The following is a 17,468-nucleotide window of genomic DNA, read 5'->3' as shown; positions in this document are numbered from 1 at the left end:
TTTGAATTCTCTATTATGTTAAATATATATTTAATTTTTTCTTTAATAATGATTTATTTATTATATAAATGAGACCTTAATAATTATAACTTATTTTAGTTTTATTCGTTTTGGTGTGGTTTTGATTTTAATTAAAAATAAGGCATGCTGTAATTACCTGTGATTAAAACTGTAATTATTTATTTATATTAAAATACTGTTGTTTTTGTTGGTAATTCTTAAATGCATTAATTAATGTGTCATAAATTTATAATGAATTTCGTTTCAAAAACATAAAAAAATCGTTTTTCATTCGTATTGAATTAAATAATATTGACTAGTTTAATTTACTGATTCTATATTTAAATTATAAAAAAAAAAATCAATTTCAAATATGGCATTCATAGTATTCCAAATAACTTTGCAATATTCCGTTATTTGTTTCAAATAACATATCGAAATATTGCAAAGTAGTTTCATTATAGTTTGTTAAACGATCATTACACAACAGATACGCATCTGGCTTAGCTAATTATAGCTTAACTCGTCGATAATAAAACATACCGATGTTTAATAATATATAGACATAGATCATTATGTTTCAAAACTTTTGATTGATGTGAACTTTGAAGGGCTGATGTATGATTTATGAGAAAAACATCAGCAATTATATGTACAATTTTGTAAAAGCAAATGTTAATCGAAAACAAATTCAATTTTTATTTTAATATATTTGAAAACATCTTACTGAAAAGTATCGACGAAGTTTGTGTAGATTTTTCTTTGTAATCAAATCAAATAATTCTTTGTTCAAGAAGGCTGATAAAAGCACTTTTGAATCGTAATGTTAGAGTATTGAATTAAATGTAAAGCTACTACCGAAAAGAACCGACAAACTAAGTAGTTACTAATAGGAAGTAAGTAAAGAAACAGTGGCGGGTTTAATCGATCTCAAAGAATTGAGTACTGAACTTAAGAAAAACATACAATGAGAGAAGTAAAACTAAAAATTCTTCGTACATATAGAGCGGTAGATTTGAACTGTAGTCATTTTGAAAGAAATAAAGGAAGAAATTTCATGAAAAATATAAGACTTGCATTAGTTTAATTATACTGTACTGGTGGTAGAGCTTTGTGCAAGCTCGTCTGGGTAGTTACCACCCACTCATCAGATATTCTACCGCAAAACAGCAGTACTTGGTATTGTTGTGTTCCGGTTTGAAGGGTGAGTGAGCCAGTGTAATTACAGGCACAAGGGACATAACATCTTAGTTCCCAAGGTTGGTGGCGCATTGGTGTTGTAAGCGATGGTTATCATTTCTTACAATGCCAATGTCTAAGGGCGTTTGGTGACTTAGCATCAGGTGGCCCATATGCTCGTCCGCTTTCCTTATTATATAAATAAAAACAAACTGAATGCCTTGCTCAAAATTATTATCCCTTCTGCCTGTTATTTAGACTCAATCTTTATAAGCAAATAAGTGCAGTGCATGGCAATAACTCTTATAGAAGTGTCGTGTTGATGTGTATAACGTTGGCGTTACGCTTATACAAAATCGATTTGTTTCAAACCTGCACTATTATCTTATAGAAATCTCATGATGTTTTGTATAGCAGTAAATATTTACAGTTAATCTCAAAATGGTAGAATCCGAGCAAGGGCTTGATATATAAGGAAAAATGTATTTGATGTATTTACAAGGGCACCAGATCTCAATAGGAAATGTTCATCACGTACGACTTACCTTGAACAGTTTAGACTGTTAATTAAGGCGAATAATTGCATTCAACACGTTAGAGGTCTGTTATGAGACAGATTTATAAATATAATGTTGTTTAAGATTTTTATTGATGCGAACTTGGTGAACATTGGGAGTAGGACCGATTTGTGCGCCGTGATAGCAAACGTCTTGACGTTCTCTTATGCCGTTCTCTACTTCCTTATATGCGTGGCGGGTGTACTTTTTGACTGGTGGTAGAGCTATGTTCAAGCCCATCTAGGTTACCAGTCATCATATATTCAACCGTCAGATAGCAATACTTGTTGTATTCCAGTTGGAAGGGTGAGTGAGCCAGTGTAACTATACAAATTACATCTTAATTTTCAAGGTTGGTAGCGCATTGACGAATTAAAAAATAGTAAATATTTCTTACAGCCCCAATATCATTTAAAAAATATAGATAATATTTATCTATATTTTTTAATGAGAAGGTATAACTAAAAAATGTTATATAATGTCGGGTCTTAGATATTTATTTATTAATTCTTCATTGCACTCCAATTACCATTATATATACATGACTTAGGTACATAATAAAATAAATAAGCGATACATATAAAATTGCATTCGACGCAATACATGTGCGTATTAATGAAATTCTACTATAAAATTCATTGTAAACGCATTTCTCTCCTCAAAAATTTAATTTTCCTGAACTATTACTAAATAGCCGGCATATTTAAAGTAATTAATATTTATAAAACAATGCCTAGTTCCGCTACTTCCGCTTGTATAACTAGGAATAGTGCTGATATTAAGTTGTTGGTAGGCCTTTCTAACTTTCTTTATCTATATCAGAGTTAAGTGTAAACGTTATTGAACAACCGTTTCATATTTTGTGCAGTAACATATATATATATAAGTCGATAGAGATAGTTGTTGAAACTCTCAACTCTCACCATGGATTGTATCAATATTTATATATAAAAGACTATGTTTCGCGAGATTGTATGACGAGCCGGTTGGCGTGGTTGGTGGATGCTTGCCTTTCACGCCGAAGGTTGTGGGTTCGATTCCCACCCAGGACAGATATTTGTGTGCATGAACATGTCTGTTTGTCCTGAGTCTGGGTGTAATTATTTATATAAGTAGATGTTTTTACAAAAAATATTATATGTAGTATATCAGTTGTCTGGTTTCCATAGTACAAGCTCTGTACAATCTTAACTTGGGATCAGATGGCCGTGTGTGAAAAATGTCCCAGGATATTATTATTATTTCTTCTAAGGGGAATCTTTGATGGAGGAGGAGAAGGAGAAACTTATTCCAGCAAGATGTAGTGGTTTTTTTTCATAATATATAATACACCTTATATATTTCCCTTAACCACGCGAGATTTTTAAATACAAACTAAGCACATGATTATTTTTTTAACATATTTGTGCCATGTTTGCCCTATGTATATCCAAGAAGCTGCAATGGAGCAGTATGATGGTATAAACTCCAAATGTTTACTGAAAGTTTTATCCCAGTAGTGGGAGAAATTCACAAACTTCTTTAAGGTACAATAAACTTAAGTTTTTATTTATTTATAAAATAGTTTGTTGACCGATATATTTGGCAGTCACACTGAGTAAACGCAGTTCAGAATTTTCTATAAATTATTTAGACAGCCCAGTAGTTAGAACACGTGAATCTTAATAATCTTAATACGGGTTCAAGCCCAGGTAAGCACCATTGAATTTTTATGGTTTTAATTTGTTTTAATATTCATTTCGTGTTTGGCATGTGTCAGATAAACAATCTATCACAAGTCTGTCCACCCATCCGCAATGTAGTAGCTCGGTGGAATACGTTCAAACATTATCTTGGAAAGGAGGCTTAGTCTAATTTTTATTAAGAAACTATTTCGAATGTCTGACATAAATATGTGTAACATCGAAAGTATTGATGACGTCATAAGGCTCCGTCTTCAGCTTCGCGTTAAATCTCCAAAAAAATATACGGTTGGGATTTCCCGTCAGCGATATAATTATGTGTGCGTTTGTTTGTATGTGTGTGTAAAAACGATTATTAGCAAGTATCATACATATTGCATCTGTGTTTAAGCTTTTATCTTTTTATAAGATTGATTGATTGAGTTATGAATATATTGGAAATGACCTCTTTGGTCTCGTGAATAGCTTATAAGGCTACAATCTACAGGTCGTGGTTTCAGATTCCACGACAGTTCAATAAAAATCTTCTATAGTTTCCGGTTAAGAAATTCTTATTAAACGCTTGTAGTCTATGGCTGTTTATGAACGAATGACGTATTTAAAGGTAGGGCCAGGATGGAACTAGCGACTTCTGTTGCTTGTAGACCTGTCTTAGCTTTTACGGAGAACGTTTTAGATTGATTTATCAATATGCCATTTCTATTACACTATCTTGTCTGTGGCAGAACATGACGGTTTTATGTACATAAATGCAAAAGCTATTGTATGATAATTCGGACCATGTTTGGTTCAAATGTTTAATTTCAATATTCCAAATCTCAATATTTCTAAACGACCATGTCAAATTAATTCTTGAGCAATTTCATAATCACTTTCACGTTTCAATGTTTTAAATATTAAATACGACAACGTTCTAAAGTCTATCGCTGAATACTTTTCGACTAATGATTTCCGCGAACATAGATTAACGATAAAATTACTTAAAGTAAACTACTCCTTATGATTAATTATTTAAGGATTAAATTCGCGTGAGTGAATTGCTTAGTAAAGTTTTATGTGACATAAAACAGTTTCTATTGTATTATCGTACTCAGGTAAATAAGGATTTGTATTTAAGTATTACATTTACAATGTATTGGAATAGCGTTATTGCGAAACTATCGGAATGCGGAAAGGATAAAAAAATAAAAAATGTGGCTGACACTGCACAACTACTGGTGGTAGGGCTTTGTGCAAGCTCGTCTAGGTACCCACTCATCAGTTATTCTACCGCAAAACAAAAGGACATAACATCTTAGTTCCCAAGGTTGGTAGCTCATTGGCGATGTAAGCGATGGTTAACATTTCTTACAATGCCAATGATCTATGGGCTTTGGTGACCACTTACCATCGCGTGGCCCATATGCTCGTCCGCCTACCTATTAAAAAAAATCAACTGCCAGATGACAGTCGTTGAAATTGATGGTTATTAAAATAATTTATAATTAAATACACCTATTGAATATGTACTAGTATAATTTCGTTATAAAAATAAATATATATTTTTCTTATTATTATTGTAATATATAGCAACGAAGGCAGTTGAGATCAGCAACAGAGAGGTATGGGACCGGTAGACATCAATAAGCTTGTGTATTTGTGTGTTACGTGTTATTTCATTCAAATAAAGACTGTAATATATTTATTTATACATAGTTCGACAGTGAATATGTCTATACTTATAAATGAGGAGATATTTTTTGTGTCTAATTGATATATCAACTAAACGAATTGGTTTACGCGTGCATCTTGGAATGAGTTTTATCTAAATGTACATTCAAAGAACATTTCGATGTTGGTTTTAGTATATAATAATATTACATAAAGTTGCTAAGCTTTGCAGTTTCACCCGCTTTGACGCTATTGATGTTACTGCATGAATTTCATGTGCAATGAAAGTTAACAATTTTAATATATAAAATTAGTAGTCACTAACATATACATTTTACGGTTTACTGTATATACATAAGGAACCAGTGCTAACTTGACATTTAACTTAATATTGTTGAACTGTAAAATAAGCACTTTAAAGCGCTTATGAGAGCCTATTATATTTTGTTTGATTATATATTTTATACCGCTAATCATATTTATTATATGTTTTGATGCCGCTTAAAATATGTATATATTAAAAGATGATTCGAGCCTTATGGATCTGTGTATTTTATATATTAAGCTATGAAAGCTCAATACCGACTTAACTTAGCGTATAATCATTGTAATTTCTATTTAGAGAGCTTTAAATAATAGTAACGGTAAATAAACCATCATCGACTAAAGAACTTAGATTTTTTTATTTGATTTTATCTAAAATAGAGAATTTACGATTACGATATCAATGAACAAAACACGTGTAGTAGCGGCATAGCCTTAATAAGTGTTAGTTGCCTAGCTCGTATTGTTTCGGAACGCACTAACAATGTTACATTACAGGATTCCCACACACTTTCTATGGCACAGAATAATTCTGGCCGCTGGAAAATTAATCGAAAACATTTTTTTTAATTAAAAAAAAAACATTTTTTTTAATTAAAAAAAATGTTACATATTTATCTATAGTTTTTTTAAAAAATATTTTTACTAAATGAGTAACAAAATAAACAGGCCAATATTAAAATGATAATAATGATTATTTATTTCATATGTTATGTAATAAATAAGTTGATTTTACCTTTATATTTTTTTACATTATTATAAAATATAAAGGCCATAACATCCTATGTCTCAAACGCTACAAATTATAATGTATACTTATATACATTACACAGTAGTAGCTATAAACATGAATTGGTCTGTTTGCCTGTCTATCCTAAAAAAATACTGTTTCGTAAAAAAAAATAAAAACAAAAAAATGTCTTATTTGCATGTCGTTATAAGTCGCATAGTATTTTAAAAATCTTATGCCATTGCTATTTTCACCGTTCTAAGTGCAAGCTAGGCGGCAAGTACAGAGCGCGTCGAGTGGTGAACACAAAACAGGTTTAAAATGAACATTTACGCATGACTTGCGACAAAACTCATACTGTATATTTTTCTTCGGTGTTTTAAACATTTAAAATTAAAATCAACGCAGAAAACACATTGATACTTGCTCGGATTTGAACCCGTATTTCTGTTGAGATTAGCGGTAATTACACACTTGATCATTTCGTCGAAATATATAACGTTTTAATACTTTTTATTCCAATTTATTTTACCAAAAATAATTAGCTCCGGCTTCAAATTATTTCCTGTTTGTAGCTTTATCTAAAAGCCTTATATATATATATTTTAATTATCTACTTTATTTTATTAAAAAAATTCAATATTTAATTACTTTTGGGGTCGGTGTCGACTAAAGCAAAGCATTTATATCTGTACAGAAAACCACTGAAGTAATAACATAAAAAAACAAGTAATAATGACAAAGATCGAGTTTTGAGGTAAGAAAAATGATATAAAAATATATATTTTATTAACTTCAATAAGTTAAAATGAAATTTACGACGCACGTATTAACATTAGATATAGGATTACGCAAAAAGTGTAACAAAAAAAAATACTTAAAATGAAGTCCGGAACGCACGCGAATCACGTTAATCCACTGAGCCATCGCGGCTATAATCACATTGAAATACTAAGCTATACTAATACAATCAGAAAGTTACTTGAAAGTATGCTGGCTTTGTATTTATAGTTAACCAATAAGCTTTCTCTTATAACATTGTAACTTCACGGTTAAATACAAAAAAAAATCGAATTATTTTGTGGAGGATTTAGTTCTTAAAATTCACGCTTAATGTCCTAATGCTTTGTAAATAGTATTATTCATTTTAAGGAAAATGTGTAGAGCTTTTACTACAATAGTGCTTTATGGCGGGCTTCGTTCAATATATGCAGATATCCTCAGGATGTTTTCAAGACACATGCAGGTTTTCCTCACGTTGTTTTTTTCCGGTGGAGGTTTCAAGCCAATTTTGCATTGCGAAAGTGCTTGATTGTCTGAAAACATATTAATGCTAGAACTTTTGAATTGAGTTTTCTTAAATGAAATTGAATTTATTGTTTATATAATAGGTTTTAAGGTAATACTTTATTTATTTTGTACATTAATAAAGTATAAGTGACAGCCTGTAACTATCCACCATGGTGCTTCAATGTGTTATGGTGCATACACAAGTGGCAGATTTTCATCTAACACATGCTGGTTTTCTATAGATGTCTTCTTTCAGCAGTGTTTCTTGCCCTGGTTTGCAACCAAAATATTTTGGAGGCTGGTTTTTGTATCTTTACAATGCAGTTTCCAATACTCTACCTTTTTATTGAAATTTTAATTTTTTCAAGACAAAAATACTCTCATTTGGCAAGACCTTAAATGCTGGGGTTCAGTGATGTTTAACTTCTGGATATAATTTCTTCCATCCGTCCGCACCCTTGTTTACCTTAATTGCTAAATAAATTTATTATATACATTTTTTTTATTAGTCACACCAATTTCAAAACAATTGATTGCAAGCATTAACTTATATTTATATAACCAAGTATTATTAGTTGGTTATATAAATATAAATGAATAGTTATCGACAGGGATTCCAAAAAATGTATATAAAAGAAGCTATTTGAAAGCAAATCCATCCTTTGCAACGCGAATTTTTCCATACAAAATAGTTCATCCGTAACCGGACCTTGTTGATATGCTGCGTTTGAAGTTCAAACGTGACGCTGGACGCAATCTCTATGAGGAATTAATTGGAATGTAAGTTAGACCGTCAATACAGGAATATATATTTTTTTAAATTTTTTTGAGGCTTTATGTATTAGAAATTAATGTTTAAGCAATGGTCGTATTCGATGACACTTTTACAGTATTTTACGACGCTCATGTGAAGGGTTCTAGGTTAGGAAGCGGGCAATTATTTTAAGTTATGTTATCGTTTTTTGTTTTTTAATTTTGTCTTTATTTGTTATCTAATATTATCGTTAAAAAAATATTGGTTTCAGTTTATTCCTTTAGTAATATTATTGATGTCAATCTTTATTCGACTCGGCTTTAAGCTTATGTGTATGATTAAAAATTTAAAACCTAGCATTGATATCTTCCAAGTGTTTATATTTAAATAGCGCAGATATTTTTTGTTTTTAATAGTAATTTTGTTTTGAATATTTGTAACTTTTATATAATTCCTTGTACCAAATGTTATGTATGCTTTTATATATATTGTATGTGTACTGTTAAATAAATAAATCAGTACGCTCCAACTATCTGTTATGGGCTAACTACGACGAAAACTAAGATTTTTTATATATCGTTTTTTATATTTTCTATGTTACTTTCAAATACGCAATTAAACCAAATCAAAATTGGTGTAGTTTTTCCTGTTTATTTTTATTTCGATAAATTAATTTGCTTCTTTCATATACCTTTTATATATGTTTTGTACGTATATATACTTTGTATCTGTTATAGTATGTATGTATGTTTTGAAGTATAAGTTACCGTATATCTATTGAACAATCTCAAGCTCCGTCCCGTTCTTTATAACACACCCATAAAATAAACTAACAAGTTAAAAATAACGTACACAATTCATATAAGTGCTGTAAAGGTATACGAATTATTGAATAACCTTTATCACAAGCGAATAAGGTTCAATTTATTCTCATCTTCAAATGGACTTTGTTGGAAGGGTTATTTGTGGATCTTATTGTAATGTCACAAGGTTCAATTTCGTATGTATGCACATGTGCAGTATAATGCGGTCTGTTCAGAAGAAAGCTAGCCTTGTTACTGACACTTGACACGGGGTTCGTTTCCATTGTATGTAACGATGTGTTTGACGTATAATTTATATATATTATGATAGTTGTCTCTGTTAGTGATTCTGTAACTTCTGAAAAACCTCACCGACTTTACCTTGGTTTATAATAAATGTTTCAAAGTCATGTCTGTACATGACATGTGCTTTTGATAGAAAGTTCTAGATTTTTATTTTTATCGATAGAAAGTCCAAATCATCATGTAAAAATGATTTGAAAATTAATAATCATGATACAGCAACATGGAAAGTATTTTTAGGATATGCGTAACTTATACTGTCTCCATAAGCGAATTGACGTTATTCGTTAATTAAAATTAGTTTAAGCTTATAAATAAACGGAATATAACTTATAAATTTTATAATATAAATAATCACCAATGAAAAAAAATATATGATGACATTGAATTATAAAAAAATATACCGCTTACTGACCCTTAAAGGTGGATTACCAACCTTTTTGGTCTAGGAATTTCCTTATAAGGAGATCCTGAGATTTAAATTGCGGGTCAAACAAAAGTTTTGAGCTCTTCTGTCTAGAACTAATCGTATCGAATTGTAGTCCCATTGGATTGTAACAATTGTATGTTGACAAACTTATTTTAATATATTTATACAGCGCAGACTATTCCATGAAATTGGTAGTCGCGGCAGAAATTTTATAAGAAGACATGACGTGTGTGATGTCAGTCAGTTTTCATTTACGACATCTTCAAATGAAGTGCAATGAAAACACGCATAATTTCAAGTGGCAGTGGTAATTCACTGGCGATCTCGTAACGGTATCAAGTGTTCCTACAGCCTCCTATTAAAATAACTCGGTAAACGACTTTTCATTCTAATTTTATATTTTATTTAATAAATACATAACACGAACTGCGGCAGCGAGCTCGTTTCCAATTTCAAGGTCAAAGGTTGGTCCTCCGGTCACGACGAACTCCTTTGTTAACGTCTAGACAGTTGAAGTAAAATATAAATTTATTATTTCGTGAAAATAAGAGTACGTTCTCAATTACGAAAGTAACAAACATGATGTATTACGACAAACTATCATTTTACAAAAAAATGCTTTAGACAAATTTTGGTGAGAAATTTCGGTATTACTGCAAACGTATATAACGTTTTATAAATGTTAAAGTCTAACGATACATCGAAATATATTTTTTCAAGTAGGCTTTGATTTTAACATAAAGCTACCACAGGTTCTATATTTAGATTCCACCGTGAAGAACCGCCACGAAAATCAGTAGTTACACATTTTAACAATCAGAAAATTACACATAACAATCATATACAATTATATTTATATATCCTGTATGCCGTGTGTGTATCCTGTGAGCCGAGATTGCCAAGTGGTAAGAACGCGTGAATCTTAACCGATGATCGTGGGTTCAAACCCGGGCAAGCATCACTGAATTTTCATGTGCTTAATTTGTGATTATAATTCATCTCGTGCTATACGGTGAATGAAAACATCGTGAGGAAACCTGCATGTGTCTAATTTAACTGAAATTCTGCCACGTGTGTATTCCACCAACCCGCATTGGAGCAGCGTGGTGGAATAAGCTCCAAACATTCTCCTCAAAAAGAGGAGAGGAGGCCTTTAGCCCAGCAGTGGGACATTCACAGGCAGTTACGGTTACGGTATCCTGTATGAACATCAACGAATATTACTTCCAAGTTCTACTACCATTTATATAATCTGTACAGTATAATAGGCCTTATTTATTAAAAAAATTAACATGTGTTAACAAACAAGTTTCATTTGACAAACACTAATGCGCAAATTGTTTACTTTGCAAACGTTGATTGTTAAATCGTTGTCATTTATTCTAGACACATTTAGAGAAAGCTGTAATCATTTTTGCCGAGCTGTAATCATTATAGCCGAGATGGCCTAGTGGTAAGAACGCGTGAATCTTAACCGATGATCGTGGGTTCAAACCCGGGCAAGCACCACTGAATTTTCATGTGCTTAATTTGTGTTTATAATTCATCTCGTGCTTAACGGTGAAGGAAAACATCGTGAGGAAACCTGCATGTGTCTAATTTCGTTGAAATTCTGCCACATGTGTATTCTACCAACCCGCATTGGAGCAGCGTGGTGGAATAAGCTCCAAAACCTTCTCCTCAAAAGGGAGAGGAGGCCTTAACCCAGCAGTGGAACATTAACAGGCTGTTACTGTAATCATTTTTTATACACATGCGTTTGGTATTCAGGATCAAAGGTGTTATGTGTTATGTCCCTTGTGCTTTTAATTGCAAAATTTATTTGAGAGTAACAAGTACTATATTTATAACATGAACAATGTGAACATATGTTGATATGATTCATGATGACTCAAGTGAAAGATTGCTATTAAAGCAGTTTATTAATACTAGTAATTAAAAGTATCAAATTGACTTAATCTTTTATAAAATAAAATAAATTAGAATTTGTTTGAATATGATGAATTTAGAAAGTATTTTTTTAAATACAGAATAGTATAACATAAAAATATATATGATATATATGATATAACAATTCGTGACTATAAAGATTATACATATTTTAAAATACTATTTCAATATATAGATGTTTATATGTGGGCCTATCCCGGCGGCACTGCAATGCCGGGCTGACCCGTGACGGGAATGGAGCGAGCCCCGAATATCCCGTCGCAGTACAAAAATAAGTTTAATATACTGGTCCCGCTGTACGAGAACTTTCAGATATTAAGCTGAACTACACTTTGATATAAGCAAAAAGGCCGAGACTAGACCTCATTCGCCGACAGAAAATCTGGTCAGCAGTCAAATCAGCGCGGTGCAGAATTAGTTGCGATATGCACAGCGACATCTAGCGGCGGTTATCATAAACCAAACAATAAGCGTGTTTGTTTAGCAGTGACGACGCGGTGGTTGAATAGATGCTTAAAATATAACGGCCATACTTATATTATGATGGTTATATCTTATTGTGACGTAACAAATTGGCTACCAATTACTTGCTCAGGGTATTACCTCTTTATGCTATGGATTGTTATCGCTGGTTTTCAATGGCCGCCACATATACATATGTGTATTCTATATTTAAAACCAATTGGAACATAAACATCGAGGATAAGTGACCAAAATACTGGCAACATTTCCCATTCTCTTTTACCACTTTACTTGTTGGTAGGGCTTTGTGCAAGCCCGTCTAGGTAGGTACCACCCACTCATCAGATATTATACTACTTAACAGCAATACCTACTATTGTTGCGTTCTGGCTTAAAGGATGAGTGAGTTAGTGTAACTATAGGCACAATCAAATCTTAGTTCCCAATGTTGGCGGCACCAATGTCTATGACCCATGTGCCCGTCTATAAATTGCTTATCTATAAATTAAAAATAACTCGAGGGATTCACAGTATTTTTTGAGAAGCTGAATTTGACGTGGGTTACATCCATTAATCACAACGATTATTCGTTTTAAGTAAACAAATATTATGTTTCTTTTTTGTATTTCTATCTCTGTATATCCACAGACGTGTTTTCCGTGCCTTTGGGCTATCTTATATTGCCAAATTAATATTTATATCATTTAAATATGCCTACATTAATATTACAGCAGAATAAAAATTACGATTGAAATTTCAAATAAAATAACATTAAAACGTTAAGTTAAATAAGTTTTCAAATAGGAAAGCGTTTAAATTAACTATCGAGTTATTTTCTTGTTATTTTATAAGAAGTCAAGTTGTCAGTTTACACGGACCGTAAGTTTTATTTATGTTTATTCATAGATAACGTCAAATTTATCTTTAAAGATAAAAAATAAACATTTGTACGACATTCGGCGACAGAATAAATATTTTCTTTTGAGTTTCTTAGATTATGATTATGGACTACATTTCGTAGTTGAATATTACTGATGTAAACACAAAAGGGAAGTCCACTACAGCGAGTTTTTAAGGTATATCCTGCCTCGCACAACCACTCTGTGTAACCAGCTTTCGCCGGCGATTTTTGCGAACCGATATGACATAGAAACCTTCAATAAAAGAGCGTGGTCTTTCTTAAGGCCAGCAACCTGCCTGCAAGCCCTTGGGTGTTGCAGGTGTCCATGGATCATTTCCATCGTCTCTTGCTCGTTTACCTCCTCTTACATAAAAAAAACGATTAAAGTAACAGCTTGTGAATCTCCCATTGCTGGGATAAGGCTTCTTCTCCCTTCGGCAAGGCTTGGAGCTTATGTAACAGAATAAAGTATATATATATATATATACAGTTCACAAAAATCGCAGCGCTAACTTTATAGCATAATTATAATTATAATACTCAACTATACACCTGACTGCCTCGTTGGTCTGGTGGCTGGATATAAGGCCGCAGATATCTAGTTCCTGATTTCGAATTCCAGGTCGGGCCGATTAAAAGTTAGTGAGTTTTTCTGTCAGAAAATTCGCAGTAGCAGCCCCGAGTCTGGAAGTTGGCAGTCTGTACACTCCCGTGCCTCGGAAAGCACATAAAACCCTTGGTCCTGCGCCTGAACTCTTTCCGGTCGTGTCGGTTTGCCGTCTCATCGGATGATGATAGTTAGGAATTAGAGAGTGCACCTGTTTTGCACACACACTTGTGCACTATAATATATCATGTGGAGTGGAGTGTGGCTGATCTTTCCTGAGATTAGCCACCATGCCAGAAATCGGTCAGGAGAACATCATCATCATCATCACACTTAAAATGTTTGGTTCTAACAGTTTATTTATATACAATTCACATTTAACTCGTATCTCATACATCAAAACTGTAACTAACTGAACTCATTACTCATTAGTTAACAGAATTAGGCTGCAGATAAAAATAAGTCTCATGTGTAGTCAGTCACGTAGTTGGAAGCTAACACGGTTTCTCTTATTCTAATGATATGTAGAACGTAGAAATGTATTAAAACTATGCGGTGGTAAGGCTTTGTGCAAACCCGTCTGGGTACCATCCACTCATTACAAATTCCACTGCTAAACAACAATAGGGTGAGTGAGCCATTGTAACTATAGACACAAGGGACATAACAATTCAGTCCCCAAGGTTGGTGGCGCATTGGTGATGTGAGGAATGTTCAATATTTCTGACCCATCTGCCCGCCTGCTTTATAAAAATTAGAATGTAATCGCGAATGCAATTTCGTTAGGCGCTTACATACAAGCTGATATGTCTATATATGTGTTTGTATTTTACGACTTTATAACAAGATGTTTATTTTAAAATTAAAACAATTTATTTCAAAGCAAATGAATGATAAACAAAACGTTCAACTATTGAATATTTTTTGTATTATTTTTAGTTGCGTTAACCACAATATTTTGTGAATAAAAAAAAGTTCACAATTTGACATTCATAAAAATATTTTAATATAAATCGAAAATGCATGTCAAATGTCATTTTTACTAATATTACACTTTACTAATATTATAGTTTTTAATCAATATTTTATATTAATAAATAGTTCCATAGTATATTGAATTAGATAATTTAAATTTGAATTCTGAATTAGAACGAGTTCGAAAATTGAATGATGAGTCGAGATGATCCTGCAACCATATGGAACAGGTTTAAAAATAATGAGTCGAAGTCCGGTCAAGCACGGCTGAAGGTTTCAGGAGCTAATTTTGCATTGCGAAAGCACTTGATCGTCTGAAAACATGATAATGTCAGAAATTATGAGAAACGATATACGTCAATTCATATTGAATATCAATTAACATAGAAAATTGTTTAATATAATACGTTATCTATTTTGCAAATGAATAGAGTAAAAATAACAGCCAATAAATGTGCACCATGCTGTTATAAGGCGGGATATACATATGGCAATGTTTCACCCGTCACATGCATGTTTCTTTAGAATGTCTTCCTTCACGGCCAAGCACGAGATAAACCCGAAATCAAGTGATTCGAAATGAGTCTAAGATTCACGTGTTCACAGGGCCATCTCGACTCATAGTTCCGGCCTTGTTAGCTAAAAGCTCTTTATAACGATTTGATTACGAACATACTCTGCTATTATCAAAGTAAACACGTAAGACTTTTACAAATAAATGAAGTGAATAATGGAGAAATCTGCTACTTTAAACTAAATTAGAATCTAAGCAAACGAACATAACGCGTTATATATACTATTTAATGATTTTTTTAAATTTTTTTTTTATAACAATTCGATGAATTAATGAATATATCAAGATAATAAATGAAAAAAACGACTTCGTTCTTGGAAATATTTAGTTTCATCGTTTCCAAGAAGAAAGTCCATTAAATTTATTTTCGAGCGTTTATTTTTTTTGTTGTATAACCGTTTCGATGAGCGATTTAGTTTGTGAAGTGATGATAACTTAAAACCGGCGCTATGCAACCATAAATTCGGATATTCGCAAATATTCGCACATATATAATATGGATATCGCAAATTTATTTTTTTATTTTAATTATTATACAGAGAGAGAGAGCAAAGGAAAATAAATATTACCTTACATCGTCAATTTACGAAAAACCTTAGGTACTAAGATGTGGGTTCCCTCGTGTCCGTAGTTACACTGGCTCATGCACCTTTCGGAATACAGCAAAATAGGTATTGCTGTTTATCGGTAGAATATATAATTAGTGGCTGGTCAAACCGCTACCATAAAGTTAAAATAGTAAGAATATATAAAGACTGGCGCTTCTGTATTGTAAAATGCCTTTAGTTAAAATAGGCTCGTTCTTATTACGCAAATGAACCTTGTACAGTCATAAAAATAATGATTTTGTAATAAATTTTCAACTTAAGTTGTATGAATCATTGTGTACAGGTTACAAAGATAGATATGTATATAAATTTACTTAATTAATTAATAATTTAATGATAAAACATTAAGCTTAGATAGTATTATGGAACATGTGATTCTTAACCGAAAGTCGCGGGTTCAAATCTGTTCTCAAAAGCACTAAATATGCATTTGATTAATTTGTGTGTAAAATTCATTTCATCCTTGTAAAGGAATACGAAACAATCGAAACCTGTAGATTTGGAATATTATTGTGCCACATGTATATCCACCAACCCGCATTAGAGCAGCGTGGTGAACTAAGCTCTATGCTCAGGATACATTTACGTGATAATAATGTATATAAAAAAGCCTTCATTTTTCAATTTATATTAAAACAATATTTCAGTATTGCAATATTTTGTAACTAATTTTATTTTTATATAATATAACATAAATCACATTAAAATAATTAAACAAAAGACATATTTTATAAACGAAATTAAAAAAAAGTAATTCTAGTTGGACCAAACATTGGTACGAAGTCATTGTACTAAGCCAATATTTGTATTACCATTTCACGCAATACAAACGATATCACATTAAAATATAATATTCGACAGTTTGAAATTTTATAGCATATTGCAGTGCATACGAACGAGCCTCGTAAAATAGATTTATTGCTATATGAGACGAAAAATAACACTTTTTTATTATATTGTTTCATTTCGTGCAACACCTGGCGTACAATATTGACTATTTTAGTATTACATAACATACTATTGTTTATAGTGTTATATAAAAGAGTAAATTTTTCGCTATTTTGAAATCGAATGAAAATGATGACGAGCCGGTTGGCGTGGTTGATACTTGCCTTTCACGCCGAAGGTTGAAGGCTCGATTCCCACCCAGGACAGACATTTGTGTGCACGAACATGTCTGTTTGTATATAAGTATGTATTTACAAATGAAAAACAGTATATGTAGGATATCAGTTGTCTGGTTTCCATAGTACAAGCTCTACTTAATTTGGGATCAGATGACCGTGTGTGAAAAATGTCCCAGCATAATATTATTATATATTTGTATATATCTTTCATATTTCATCAGATGCGAGTTCTTTAATCAATTAAATTGCGATAATTGTTAATGAGTAGAACCAGCATGCCGCGAAGTTTCGACACAGATATTATAAAACATCAACAATGTTGTAAAACGGTAAATAAATGGTACCACCCACGCTTCTTTACGTCTTCACTTGGGATATTAACTTCTAATTAATTTTCTTTTTTATTTATATACCACCAAACAGCAATGCTTTATGTGGTACTTGCTGACAGGTTTTGTACGAAGCCTTGCCACAAGTAAAATTTGATTAGTATTTTTATGGGCGCTTATATTTATATATGGCGTCTTTAGTACCAAAAATTTATTTAAACGAATTTATTAAA

At 32.0% G+C, this 17,468-nt stretch overlaps 1 protein-coding gene and 1 pseudogene across 1 annotated transcript in view; one reads left to right on the top strand and one right to left on the bottom strand.

Annotated features, from left to right (window-relative positions):
- The window catches only part of LOC126777653 (facilitated trehalose transporter Tret1-like), a 91,590-nt gene that overhangs the window by 21,612 nt on the left and 52,510 nt on the right, over positions 1-17,468 (top strand). The window lies entirely within an intron of this gene.
- Positions 11,833-12,014, bottom strand: LOC126777742 (U2 spliceosomal RNA; annotated as a pseudogene).

This window comes from Nymphalis io, chromosome 23 (assembly GCF_905147045.1).
Source record: "Nymphalis io chromosome 23, ilAglIoxx1.1, whole genome shotgun sequence".
NCBI lineage: Eukaryota > Metazoa > Arthropoda > Insecta > Lepidoptera > Nymphalidae > Nymphalis > Nymphalis io.
Note: the sequence above shows the minus strand (reverse complement) of the source record. Positions and strands in the feature narration are given on the sequence as shown.